The sequence below is a fragment of the Thamnophis sirtalis genome, unplaced genomic scaffold (genome assembly GCF_051295495.1).
Source record: "Thamnophis sirtalis isolate CommonGarterSnake01/CBP01778 unplaced genomic scaffold, rThaSir2_p1.2 scaffold_8, whole genome shotgun sequence".
NCBI classification, from domain to species: Eukaryota; Metazoa; Chordata; class Lepidosauria; order Squamata; family Natricidae; genus Thamnophis; species Thamnophis sirtalis.
Genome location: NW_028261388.1, coordinates 64,582,779 through 64,597,701, shown reverse-complemented (window position 1 = coordinate 64,597,701; position 14,923 = coordinate 64,582,779). Strand labels below are relative to the sequence as shown.

The window sequence follows — 14,923 nt, the reverse complement described above, 5'->3', positions numbered from 1 at the left end:
TGCCACAAAATAAATATATGATATTTATGTTTCAACAGATACAAAAATGTACACATTTTCCTGCTACTCTGTGAACATCTTTTATTTAAAATGTATATTTATAAAATTAAAATGTGAATAATTTTTATCTCTCTCTACAAGAATCATGTAGTGAATTTTTTAACATTTGTCTATGTAATAAAATGAAAAAAAAAGGAAACAAATGTAATTTCTCCTCATTTCTAATAGAGATTCCAGTCCACATCACCCTAACACGTATTTCTATTCAAAGAAATGTATTCAAAACTAAAGCATAACAATTACCTATTGGGCCCATGTAGTTCCACCTCACTGACAAAAAGCTTGGCCATGTTAAAAATGTGATGTAAAGCAGATATTTAGTCTAATGTTTCTGATCTAGCTTGACTGTTCTCACAGTCAGCTAATTTCATACATTGTGCATTTGTACAAAAGCAATACTATATAATCTAGTAAATTATAAAATATGATAAATTAATTTCTGGTCAGCTTAGGTCCCTATTAGTTATCCTTTTCCCAATCATTTTTATGCAGATGTGCATAAGTTTAAGTTGTTCTTAGTTACTGAGACAGGTTTGTTTTCAACTCCTTGTTGACCATGGGTTGCATAACCCAGAATTAGGATGGCTGTAACCCTATTTGCCACTTCACGGATTACTGCCTTGTCATGGTGAAGGAGATTGCATAGTTCAATGAAGTTATGAGCTATGCCATGCAGGGCCACCCAAGATGGACAGGTCATAGGAGAGAGCTCTGATAAAACATGATCCACTGGAGAAGGAAATGGCAATCCACTCCAGTATTTTTGGCATGAAAACCCCATGGACAGTACCAAAAGGCAAAAAGATATGATGCCGGAAGATGAGCCCCTCAGGTTGGAAAGTGTCCAATATGTTACTTGGGAAGAGCAGAGGGCTAGTACTAGTAGTGCCAGAAAGAACGAAGTGCCTGGGCCAAAGCCGAAATGATGCTCAGCTGTGGATGTATCTGGTGATGAAAGGAAAGTCTGATGCTGTAAAGAGCTATACTCCATAGGAACCTGGAATGTAAGATCCTTGAATCAAGACAAGCTGGATGTGGTCAAACAAGAGATGACAAGACTGAACATCGACATTTTAGGAATCAGCAACCTAAAATGGACAGGAATGGGTGAATTCAATTCAGATGACCATCAGGTACACTATTGTGGGCAAGAATCCCTCAGAAAAAATTGAGTAGGCTTCATAGTCAATAAAAGAGTAGGAAAAACAATATTGAGATACAATCCATAAAATGACAAAATGATCTCAGTTAGCATCCAAGGCAAACCATTCAACAGCACAGTAATCCAAGTCTATGGCCCAACCACTAGTGCTGAAGAGGATGAAATTGAATAGGGGTTCTATGAAGCCCTGAAGCACTTTATGAAATTAACACCAAAAAACAATGTCCTTATCATCATGGGGGATTGGAATGCTAAAGTAGGAAGCCAAAAGATAACCGGAATAACAGGCAAGTTTGGCCTTGGAGTACAAAATGAAGCAGAGCTCAGGCTGATAGAATTTTGTAAAGAGAAAAAGATGATCATAACACTCCAAACAACCCAAGAGATGACTCTGCACATGGATATAATCAGACAGTCAACACAGAAATTAGATTGACTATGTGCTCTGCAGCCAAAGATGGAGAAACTCTACACAGTCATTAAAAACAAGACCAGGAGCTGACTGTGGCTCAGATCATGAACTTCTCATTGCAAAATTTAGGCTTAAATTGAAGAAAGTGGGGAAAAGCACTAGGCTACTGAGGTATGAATTAAATTATATCCCTGAAAAATATACAGTAGAGGTGACAAACAGATTTAAGGAATTAGATCTGATAGAAAGATAGATGACGTTGGAGGTCATCTAGTCCAACCCCCTGCTTAGGCAGGAAACCCTACACCTCTTCAGACAAATGGTTATCTAACATCTTCTTAAAAACTTCCAGTATTGGAGCATTCACAACTTCTGGGGGCAAGTTGTTCCACTGATTAATTGTTGTAACTGTCAGGAAATTTCTCCTTAGTTCTAAGTTGCTTGTCTCCTTGATTATTTTCCACTCATTGCTTCTTGCCCTACCCTCAGGTGCTTTGGGGAATAGCTTGACTCCCCCTTCTTTGTAGCATCCCCTGAGATATTGGAACACTGCTATCATGTCTTCCCTAGTCCTTCTTTTCATTAAACTAGACATGCCCAGTTCCTGCATCATATCCTACAAATAGCATTAGACACAATAGAAGTCTGCAGGCTATCATTTCGCAGTTATAAATAAGAGATTTGTTCATTGTACATAAAGTAGTGCAAAACAAACCAAATGCTTCAATTTTTTTCAACCAAGCAAACACATCATTTGTGTTGTGTTGTGTTGTGTTGTGTTGTACACTTGTAAATTTTTCAGTTTGTCAATAGGTAATTAATAAAAAGACTTCATTAATATATTTGTATGAAAATTTTATTGACATTGTTTATGATCCACTGAATTAAATATGAATATGAATTAAAAATATGAAGAATGTAAAGACCGATAGATCCAAACTGTTTTCAAATTAAGATCATATATTAAGTTTTTTTTTTTTGCTGCATTTCAAAATCCATTGACCATAAAACGCTTTTACTTTTTGTGCTCTGTGAACAAAGTGAGTTCCTTTTTTTCATTAGGAAAACATCTGACCCTGCCATGGGAATTTCAGAAAGAGAACACGATGATCTGGATATAGAAGGCCTGATGTATCTCTTCTGTGATGTACAAAAACCATTTTGGATGAAAAATGGTAGAATTTAACCTGATCAAGGAAAGGGGCTTCTTTTTCTTCTTGTCACTTGCCACTATGCGTTTCAGCTTCTCTCTGCATAGTGTTAATATTTGACAGACGGACAAATTGTAGTTGCTATTTTCTTTTACTATCCATGATATCTTGCCACAAAAGTTATTATTTAGATTGTGAAAATGTCAGAGTACAGACAGTTTGACTATGTGGGACAACCCAGTAAACAGAGATTTGTATTTAAATAGTGGTTTTATCTACAATATATACATACATGTTCCTTAGTCAGACCTCAACCAAACAGCAATCAGCGATTACAGCACAGAAACACACACACACACACACACACACACACACACACACACACACACCAACAGGGCCTCTCTTATAATATAGACTCTTAAAGTGGTAACAGTCAAATACAGGGGTGGCCTGCTACGGGTTCACCTGGGTTATGGAGAACCTGTAGCTAATGTTATGCCCGGTTCATAGAACCTTCATATCCCACTCCTGGCTGGCCCTACCCACCCCTCCCCTCCCAGGAGTCTCCACGCAGCCCATTTTGGATGAAAGGTAACTGCAGAGCCTGCACAGAGGCTTGGGGAGGGGAAAAAATGGGCCTCCCAGAAGTTCCAGAAAGCCAGAAATAGGCCTGTTTCTGGCCTCTGGAGGCCCTCTGGAGCCTGGGGGAAGCAGTTTTTGCTCTCCCAGAGGATCAAGGAAAGCCTCCAGAGCCTGCGGAAGGCAAAAACGCCCTCCCCTATGGTGCAAGAGGCCAACTAGGCCATGCCCACCATGGCCATGCCCACCCAGCAACTGAGCAGAGAACCTATTGCTGAAATTTTTGAAGACCACTAATGGTCAAATAACCCTGCTGACTCATTCCTACCATTGCATCATCATTACAGCATTACAGGATTACAGCAGCTATTAAATCATCATTACCCTCATGATGTAAAGTTTAGAAACCCTTTATCAGTTGATATCTCTGAATGAAATCCTTATCTTCTGAATGAACCAAGTACTACCATTTTAATTATTATCTTGATTGTTTTCAATATTCCTAATTAAGAATGGAATATTTAACAAATTTATATAGTCTCCCATCTCACAAATTGTGACTTTGGGTAGCATATAATATATAAAATAATTAAAGCATAAAAAGTTCAAGCATAAACAAAACACCAAAACATAAAAACTCAAGGAGAATACAGAATAACCATCTTGACATCACACCATCACTTGGCTGACTCCCCATGAGAATATCAGGGTTGGTGGAAAAGTCCACTTTGAGGACTTCCCAGTAGGAAATCAGATATGGATTCTATTTTCATGTCAGATGAATGTTCAAGAGGGCAGAAAATTTCAAGTTTATAGTCTTTATGGTTCTGGAGTTTTCATGATACAGCATGAGTGGCATTTGGCTTTTAGATAATTGTGGCTTTCCTATAGCCCTCTATCTATATCACTGGCAGTGTTCAGGGAATGGATCTGATGATCTAAGTAGTCATTTACAACTTTATTCAATTTCATACAAGATTGTTTATATTTAGAAAAAGAATGAAAAAAATTATATACTTTTTGGAATATTTAAAATATTAGCTTAACACTTTCAAGATATCCAAGTTTAATACCATGATACAAAGATTCTTTTTTTAAAAATCCAGGATACAAATACAGAAGGTGTTTCATACAAATCTATTGGTTTTTATAGAAGCATTAGGTGCTTCATCACAGCTTGGTAACTCATTGTCAATGAAATTTCTTTACATACGTATGTACATACATACATACATACATACATACATACATACATACATACATATTGTTGGGGTTCTTACCTCATTATCTTTAAACAATGCTATTCTCTTTTTATAAAGTCAATTGCAATCTCCTCCCACAGCCTCATTGGCTCTGCTACCAATTGCAGCAGTCCAGTGTTGTTTCCAGTCATCTCTTCATTGTGGTGCAGATGGTGCAATTTTCCACATCTTTCTTTATGCTGGGCTATCAGAACTGCCTCCAGGCTAAGTGTAAAGTCTTTAGGAACCCAAAGTGGCCTGCCAGTTTGGCATGTTTGTTTGGGTTTACGGTGCTGTGGTGCACACACATGCACACAGAAGTGTCATGTGACAGGGTGAGCTCCTATTACTTGTCTCAGCTCCTGCCAACTTAGCAGTTCAAAAACATGCAAATGTAAGTAGAAAAATAGGTACATCTTCAGTGGGAAGGTAACAGCATTCCATTTGCTTTGGCATATAGTCATACTGGCCACATGACCACAGAAATGTCTTCAGAAAACAGTGGCTCTCTCGGCTAAGAAACAGAGATGAGCACCACCCCCTAGAATCAAACTTGAGTGAACAGGGAAAATCTTTACCTTCATCAGTCAAAGATCCAATGTTAACATGCACTGATTTATAAGTTTGTTTTAAAATTAGTGGCACATCAGCAGTTTTTTCATTGATTCAATGCATATATTTATTATGTTTCTTGTTGTTGCTGTTATAAGTAGAGTGGTTGAAGCTCATGAGGCAGGGAAATTATTGTGATGCATGTTTTTGAATATATACCTTCCTTGTAAAGATTTTGCAGTAGTTTCCTATGCAAGAAAATATTTAAATAAATTAAAAATAAAAACCTGTCCCTGCGCGTTTCCCACCACTGCACATGCGTGTGACTTGTGTGACTCATTGTGCATGTGCGTGTGACCCCCACATGTGCATGGGAAACCCCTGCCCATGCACCCCCCACATGAACACGGATCTCCCGCATGTGTGCCACCCCACACATATGCCCCCACTGCCATATCACTTGCATCCGCTTGAATCACAAATGGTGCATGCATGTCAGGGTGTTTCAGAACAGGCTCAGCTGCAAACAGTCGCTTTAACTTCTCGAAAGCTGCTTGACATTCCATAGTCCAGTTCAGAGGCTTACCAAGCCTTGGTTTAGCCTCTCCTTTGGATTTCAGGAGATTCGTGATTGGTAGTGCAATGCTAGTGAATGAGGGGATAAATTGGTGGTAAAAGTTAGCAAATCCCAAAAAACTTTGTAGATGTTTGCGGGTGCGAGGAGCCATCCATTTGGTCACCGCCTGGACTTTCTCTGGATCCATCTTGATTCCTTCATGAAAGATGCAGTTCCCCAAATAGTCAATTTTCTCTTGGTGAAATTTACACTTAGACAACTCAGCATAAAGTTCAGCAGCTCAGAGTTTTTTCAGGACCGAGCGTACAAGTTTTATGTGTTCCTTGAGTGTTTCTGTGTACATGAGGATGTTATCTAGGTAAACTAATATCCTCTTGTACAGGTGTTCATGTAACACCTCATTTATCAGCTGCATAAAAACGGCTGGTGCCCCCTATAGTCCAAAGGGGAGCACTCTAAACTGGAAACACCCCAGAGGGCAGTTGAAAGCAGTCGTCCACTCATCTCCTTCTTTTACTTGGACCCAGTAATAGGCCTCCCTTAAATCTAATTTTGTGAAAATTTTCCCCTTTGCCAAGTGCGCCAACATATCCTTCATGAGGGGCAAAGGGTACATATTTTCCACACAAATGGTGTTCAGGTTTTTATAGTTCACACATAAGCGCCGGCTCAAGGTTGACTCAGCCTTCCATCCTTCCGAGGTGAGTAAAATGAGGACCCGGATTGTTGGGGGCAATATGCTGACTCTGTAAACCGCTTAGAGAGGGCTGAAAGCCCTATGAAGCGGTATATAAGTCTAACTGCTATTGCTATTGCTATTTTTTCTCTTGGAATAAGACTGGTGCGGCCACCTGTGGCCTAGCTGGTTGAATGAACCACCTCTTTAAGTTTTTATCAACGAAGTTGCGTAATTCCTCCAGCTCACGTGGGGTCATCAAGTAAATCTGCGGTTTAGGGAGTTTCTCCCCTGGGAGGATCTCTATGCTGCAATCTGTGGCACGGTGGGGGTGGGGGGAAGCTTGTCAGAAGTCCTTTCACTGAATGCCTCTTTGAGGTCCCAATATTGTTTCGGAATTCTTTCCTCTCCCACAATTTTCTCATGCATGACAACTGTTAAGTCCGTTGCAGCTCTGGCTTGGTGAAAAGTCTTTCCCTCTGTTTGTTTAGCCGAACGGATGTGTAGCCACCCTTTCCACCAGTTCACGTGAGGATTCCATTTCCGCAACCAAGGTAATCCCAATATGAGGAGCCATTTCATCTCTGGCACCACGATGATACTCAAAGTTTATTGGTGATCAAAGTATTTCCTCAGGGCTGTCATAAACCCCTTTTAATCCCTCTGCAGGGGGGAATCATCATTATGCAATACTACCATTCAGGCAGCCGCTTTGCCTTCCAAAGCCATAGTAACACTTCTCACTTTGACAACTTCTGATGAGAAATCCTCCCCATACGCTTGCATGTAATCCGAAACTTGCACTACCCCCCCCCCCCAGTTTTTTGGGATCTCCTCTGTACTTCACTCCAAGTGGAGGAATCTGAGGCATTTGGTGCCTTTGGGGGTTTCCCCCCCCTTCTTGGGGGAGCTTGAGCTGCTGCTGCTGCTGCCCGCCAGTCATCCTCTGGTTTTTGGCTGGTTGTGACCCTTGCCATCATCTTCTCCTGCTCATTGCAGGAGTTAGACATTTGGGTGCTCCTCCCATGAAAGCTTTTAACTCTGGAATGGGTGTGAGGTCAGATCTTGCTTAATGTCAGGCATGCCTCCTTCAATATCCAAGAAAGAAAAACCTCAACTCCATTTGAATAGAGATAAAGTACTTTTACTAGATATGAATTGAAAGCAGCAAAAAGGAAAGCAAGATCTGAGCCAAATAGGTGTGAACAAGTATATATCAAGTGATTGCCCAATCCCCTCCCTCCAGCTACTCCAGCCCAGTCTCCAATCTGCAACTCCCTAAGGTGTCATGTGGCGTGCATCTTCAAAAGGCCTCATCAGGTTGGTATGCGAGATGGTTGGCCTTGACCAAGTCCAAACATCAGCCATCAGCATGCGCAGAAGATGGTTAGAACAAAACTCCCTTCTACATAACTCCTCCAGTTCCATATAATTCCCTTGAGCAATACTATGCCCCCGCCCTTCCCGTTTCTGTGGCAGCCGATACCAAGCAAGCGAAGCAGAGGCTGACAGGGGTTATTTTTGGTACGTATATGTTAATGACTCTATTGACTTTGAGCAAAAAAGTGTTATAATGGTCTTCTGCAGTATTACAACCTGTGAACGAAGGTGCCACTCAAGGGATGTGAGGTCGGCAGCTATGAGATCATATTTGGCTTTTTTTTAAATTATAATTTGGAGTCACATCATTATGACCCTCTTTGCAAGGACACAAAATTGAGACAAAAATCATTCATACTGTGATCACTGCTGGAAAAAGATTCTTTAATTTTTAGGCCATAAATTGAATTTAAGCTATTGCAAAAGATGAGCCTAGTGTTGTTCGTTATCAACTTCTCCAGCCCCAGAGTTGTAACAGCATTGTACAGAGTTGCATGTATAGGTTTGGTTGTACATTCATTTAGGGTCCAATTAATAAGAGGCAAATTGAGGTCACCAAAAAAGATGAAGAGATGCGGGCAGGAAGCTGCCCACGTTAGTAGTGCAATTAACTTGTTCGTGTGACCAAGGTCATAATCAGAGGCTCTATAACATAGCAAGAAATGAACTGTGGTATTTAAGGACAGTTTGCAGACAGTGGTCTCAGGAAGAGCAAGCTCCTGTGTAACATTAATCTTTTTCAGACCTAGAGACTTTTTATAGAAGATAACAACACTACCCCCTTTATGGTTTTATAATCTGTACTTATAACTTTGATTTTTCCCTGCCTAAATGTTTGCTTTCCTGCCTAAACTTTGCTTTTCTCCACATTAAAATTCATTTTATTGGAGAGGGCCCATTATTCAAGTTTTGTCAAGATCTTTTTGGATCCTGACCTTGTCTTCTGGGGTGTTGGTTATTCCTGCCAGTTTAATGTCATCTGCAAATTTGATTAGTTTCCCTTCTATTTCCTTATCTAAGTCATTTATGAAGATATTGAAGAGTACTAGGCCTAAAACAGGCCCTTGTGGTACCCCACTATTTACTTCTCTCCATAGGGATGTAGTACCATTAAGGACTAATCATTAAGCATGGTTTGTCAGCTAACTACAGATCCATCTGGTGATGATGTTGTCTAGTCTACATTTTTCTAGCTTACCAAGAAGTAGGTTGTGGTCTACTTTGTCAAATTCCTTATTGAAATCAAAGTATACAGGTTAGAATATTCATGAACTGGAATAGGACATAGCAACAGATCAGCCATCGGGAACTGACTGGAATAGGGCATGACAACAAGGTCAGCCAATGAATAGGCATAGCAACTAAGTCAGCCAATGAGGGCTTTTTGTGTACTGAGACAGCAAGGAGCCTAGGCATGGCTTAGGGTTAGCTTAACTGCCCTGTATAGAGGAGGTTCTCTTTGTCTGTATTAAGCTCTGTGCTGGAAACGAAACCTGCCTGTCTGCTCTCTAAATGGAAACTAAAAACCAATCTCTTCTCTCTACCACTTTGGAAAAATCTGTTGTTGGTATTGTACATTTATTCAAGAGTTATTATGTATATAAAGAAGTTAATGAATCCTGCTGAATCAGTTATCTGTGTGTGCTTTCTGGATTTGATTTTTGCAACAAACTCTGACATGCCATGCTCACTGCATTTTGCTGGTCTACTAATTTAGTGAATTTATCAAAGAATGAAATAAGATTGGTTTGGCATGATCTGTTTTTAACAAACCTGTGCTGGCTACTAGTTATAACTTTATTTGCTTCTAGTTGTTCACAGATCTATTTTTTGATCTTCCTAGGTATTGATGTTAGACTGATCTGTATTTCCTGGGTCTGTTCCCCCCACTTTCTTGAAAATGGGAATCACATCAGCCCTTTTCCAACCCTTAGGTACTTCCCTGGAGGTCCAGGATTTTTTTTAAAGATATGGTACGATGGTTCTAAGATAATATCTGCCAGCTCCTTCAGAACTCTAGGATGTAATCTGTCAGGTCCCGGTGATTTATATCCGTCATCAGATAGGTGTTCTGTTACCATTTCCTTGTTTCTAGTTTGTCTTTTAACAATAGTTTTTGGTACATTGGGCTATAATTTCTTTTTGCGTGAAGAGTTAAGCAGCTCTGCTTTCTCCCTACTGTCTGTTACTTTCTTCCCATCTTCTCTCTTTAGTGGATCTACTGTTTCCTTGACTTTTTTCTTTTTATTAATATGTTGAAAGAAACTTTTTAAGTTATCTTTGACTTTTGTTCATTCCTTGTCTTTGTTCATTCTGAGCCTTTGCTTTCCTGACTTTATCTTTCAATGTTCTGGCTATCTGTTGATAATCAGCTTTAGTTAAGCGTCCCACTTTCCATTTTTTTTGTACTTGTCCTTTTGTCTTTCAGTCTGTCAGATAGATATTTGTGCAGCCAGACTGGTTTCTTCTTGAATTTTTTGCTTTGAATGTGTCTGTATGTGTATCTTATAACATTAATGTATTAGGATAACTGGGTTCTTTGAAATATTCAAATAGAGCAGAAATCCTATATTCATTAGTATAGCATCTAAGAAAATATTGACTAAAATGTTATGGGGGGAACTATTTTACATTTGAACATTGTCTTCTAACATAAGATAGATTTCCCCCCTTATATTAAAAACTACTATACTGGAAAAAGAGCTAGTCCTTTTCTTTAAAGAAAATAGGAAAGAAGATACATCAATGCAGAATCTTTGGGATACAATGAAGGCTGTTACTAGAGGTCTGATAATAGACTATACAAGGAAGAGAAACTTAAAGAAAAGACAAATGCATAAAGCTTTCGATAATGATTACAAAATACTTGAAAGAGAATTACAGAGATCGCCACAAAAAACAGATGTCAAGATAAAAATGGATATAATTAAACATAAAATGGACCTACTGGAAAAGGAAGAACTGGCACAAAAAATTAGAGGTGCTAAATAGAATTATTTTGAAAATGCAAATAAACCAGGCAGATGGTTGGCATATAAGCTGAAAAAAGAGAGAGAAACGAAGAAAATATTTCAATTAAGAGATGAACAAGGACAAATTCAGTATGGAAATACTGAGAAAAAAAATTATACAAGATTACTATGCTAAGCTCTACGAACAAGAGAAGGTGGAGGAGGGAGGAGTCAAAAAGTACTTACAGGATGCCAATCTCCCCCAGATATCAGATGAAACTAAAACAATGCTAGAAAGTAAAATAACAATGATGGAGCTAATGGATGCACTTATAAAACAAAATAACGGAAAAGCCCCAGACCCCGATGGACTACCCGTGGATTTCTACAGAATATTTGAAGGAATCTTGATTCTCCCACTCTTACAAGTCATGAATGAAGTGATGTCTGAGAGTAGAATACCGAAGTCATGGTCAGAAGCATACATTGCATTGCTACCCAAGGAGGAGACCGATTTAACACAAACTAAGAACTATAGACCAATTTCTTTATTAAACTCAGATTATAAGCTATTTGCATCTATACTAGCAGAGAGACTTAAAAAATATTTAAATAGCTTCATCCACTCAGACCAAAATGTCTTTTTACCTAAGAGACAAATCAAAGACAATATGAGAATGATTTTGAATACTTTGGAATACTATGAGGCCCATTCCGAAAAACAAATGGCTTTGATGTTACATTCACATTTTATTAAACTAGTCAAAGGTGCTCCTGGTTAAAAAACAAGTAAACTAAGGCCAGTCTTCCTCCTTGTTCATCTTTGTTTCTTTCCAACCTCTTTTTTTCTCTTTATGGTCTCAAACTCCATATACATTAAATCATGTCTTTCTTCTTGTACTCTAAATATCTTTCCAGCTGCAGATGGATAGCTATTCTGATAATGTGTTTTTCTGAATTTGGCAAATGTCCTTATAGTGGCCAACTCTGCTATTTTGTTCATTGTAAGGATAGGATTGCCAACACGGTAATCCAATAGTGACTCCTATATAGTACACCATCCATATCTACAACACAATGTATAATTATTTTACTATTTTATTCTCTCTCTCTCTCTCTCTCTCTCTCTCTCTCTCTCTCTCTCTCTCTCTCTCTCTCTCTCTCTCTCTCTCCCTCTCTCCCTCCCTCCCTCCCTCTCTCCCTCCCTCCCTCCCTCCCTCCCTCTCCCTCTCTCTGTAGGAAAGTGACACAGAGAAGATTTTCTAGTAGGATGTAATACTCTAAAATGGTACTCTAAAACTTGTGTTGAAAGTTCAACAATTTGGCTTAAGCTCCATTTAAGAAAACATTACTATTCTTACAGTGAATGTTTAGTGTATGATGCAAGTATAACTCATTTTCACTGCTGCATGAGGTACAAGAAAAACTGAAAAATCCTGCATAATATTGATTTATCTTTCTTTTTCAAATGACAACAGCAACAAGGCATGAACCTGGAAACCTTCCCAGATTATGTGTGAGTACTAAATTATACTTTAGAAAACTAGGCCAAACAAAAATGATATGCACAGGGTTAATAGTTTATTTGTTCTACTATGTTCCAACCAATTTTCTCAGCTTACCACTACAAGATCTCAACTAACTAAATGGACTGGAGGAAATCAATTTAAGTACATATGAGGACGAAAATCGATGATTTTTTAAAAAAAAATCAGTCTGCTTATTTAGAGAAATGTTGAATAAGGACTATACATCAAGTCCATCCCCATGCTTGGTGGAGGAATCTAAATTGAACCATCTCTCACAAATGGTAGCTGGTCTCTGCTTGAATATGAGTTGAAGAGAACCAATAAACTCTCTGGACAATGTCATTTATAAACTGCATGGGTATCCATGTGTGAAAAGGATTTCTTCATATTGGAACAACCAGGAACTCTATTGCATTTCTGTGGGCTCAATCATTATTTCCCCATGACTAGTAAGTGGAATTGGTTACTCAAGTAAGAATGGAACTACCTTAGATCAGTACCTCCAATTCACAGCCCTTATAGGTGATCCAGGTTACTGAAGGTGGACTGCAAACAGGTAGCCCCCAACTTACAACAATTCATTTAGTGACCATTCAAAGTTGCGGGGGAGGGGCCAGCATCGCAACTGTATGCACACAAACTTTGGTTCTCCAGAGGAGTGGTGATATCCTAACATTTTGGGGACCTCTTCAGAGGTCAGAACTGTCTTGGAGGGACAGTGAGGAATGAGGGTACAGGCAGATGTGAATGGGGATGCTACAAACCCCGTAGAATGTCTGCAATAGCTCCTGATCCAGCCGGAAGGAAGACAGCCATTGTGAGCTGTCAGAGTTGGGGCGGCCTCACAAAGAGAGAAGAAAGCAGCTTGGAGCATCTGGGTGAGATAGTGATACTGCCCTAGGGAACACTGTATTCAAAAGCTTTTCCCCCCTCCCTGATTGTCTCAGAACAAAAAGAGAGAAGGCAAAAGTGGGGGGTGGATTTGTGATTATCCCTTCTCCCTCCGGAGGAAGCAGCAGCGGAGAAGTGAATGCCAATACAGATAAATGACTCATTAAATAGTCTTGGGAGGTTGGTTTGGAGAAATAGAGAGCAAACTGGACAGAGTTGATTGCTAACGAAACTTTGAAATCTTGATGTTGAATATTTAAAGAGTACTGAAAGAATTCGGAAGTCTGTGGTTGCTTTTGGATTTTTTTTCTTTTCTCCTTACCTATTTTTTTTTCAGTAACAAGAATGGCATCTAGTGGCAACAGAGAGAATATATTAGAAAGAACAAGAAATGACAAAACACCAGCTGTGGAATTATTTATTTATTTTTTGGTGTTTTTGTTTTCTGCTTGCCTGATTACAACTTTGACATTTTGGAACAGTGGAGCTTTTTGCTTGTATTAAGAATGGAAATTATTTTCCTTAGGTGGATCTGTACCCGGTTCCTTTTTTAAATCAACACCTTCCTTGTTTTTTCCTTGTAACTCTCTAATTAGTGGGTACTTATTGGGTTTTTCCTTTTTATTTCTAGTTTTATTTTATTTTTATTTTCTCTCTCTCTTTTTCTCTCTCCTCCTATTAGAGCTGGAGGGAATAAGGGTGATTAACTACATATTTCTATTTTACAATTAGGGTACATTTTTTACTATTTTTTCCTTTGCTCTTTTTGTTGAAATTTGGTCATTTTTTCTATTCTTCATTACAATTGAATTAGGGTAACAAGAACCTGAAGCTTGGAGGGAATAAGGGAGATTGAAGACATATTTTTATTTTACAACAGTGGTCAATTTTTTACTATATTTTTTTCTTTGCTCTTTTTGTTGGAATTTGGTTTTTTTCCTTCCTTTTACTCTTTACTACAAATTGGGTTAAGAAGAACCTGAGAGCTTGGTCCACCAGACCTGTAGTGTTGACTTTCAAAATTTGGATACTTTTTTTCTCTTCTTTTTTAACATTTGGATTACAAAAATAAATCAAAAAGAGGAAGAAGATAACAGCATATTCTTCATCAACAGCAACAACCTAAAGTCCTACAGTACAAAAATGCAACAAAATAAAACCAGTATGGAGTTAAAGAGTATGTTACAGGCTATGCATAAAGACCTCAAAGAAAGAATAGACAAAGTGGATGAAGATTTGAAAGAGGTCAAAGAGATAATGGGAAAAAATGAGCAGAGATTGCAGAAAGTGGAGGAAAAGGTGGAAACAGGAGAGAAGAAAATGAAGATGAATTATAGACTGACAACAACAGATAAAAATCAAGAAAAGATAAAATCTCGTGGAAGATGGACAAAGCTGATTATTATTTAAGATTCCAAAATATTGAAGAGGAAAAGGAAGAGAACCTAGCAGAAAAAATGGCAGACATATTGGCATACAGACTGGAAGAATCTAAGGAAAAGGTGTTAAGTGGGATTGATGAAATTTACAGGGTCCATACAAGATATTCTATAAGAAATAAATTATCCAGAGAAGTACATGTAAGATTTACTAAGAAAACACTGAGAACAGAGATCCTGCAAGCTGCAAGGAATACTACAATAAAATATAAATCTAAAGAAATAATAGTTCTTAAACAAGTGCCAAGAAGGGTGAGAAATCTAAGAAGAGAATATCAATTCCTGACAAAATGCCTAATAAAAAAGAAATTAATTTCAAATGG

General features: G+C 38.5%; 1 protein-coding gene across 6 annotated transcripts in view; it reads right to left on the bottom strand.

The window, feature by feature from the left end:
- Positions 1-14,923, bottom strand: part of DMD (dystrophin) — a 1,286,665-nt gene that overhangs the window by 619,858 nt on the left and 651,884 nt on the right. The gene's annotated exons all lie outside the window — the stretch shown is intronic.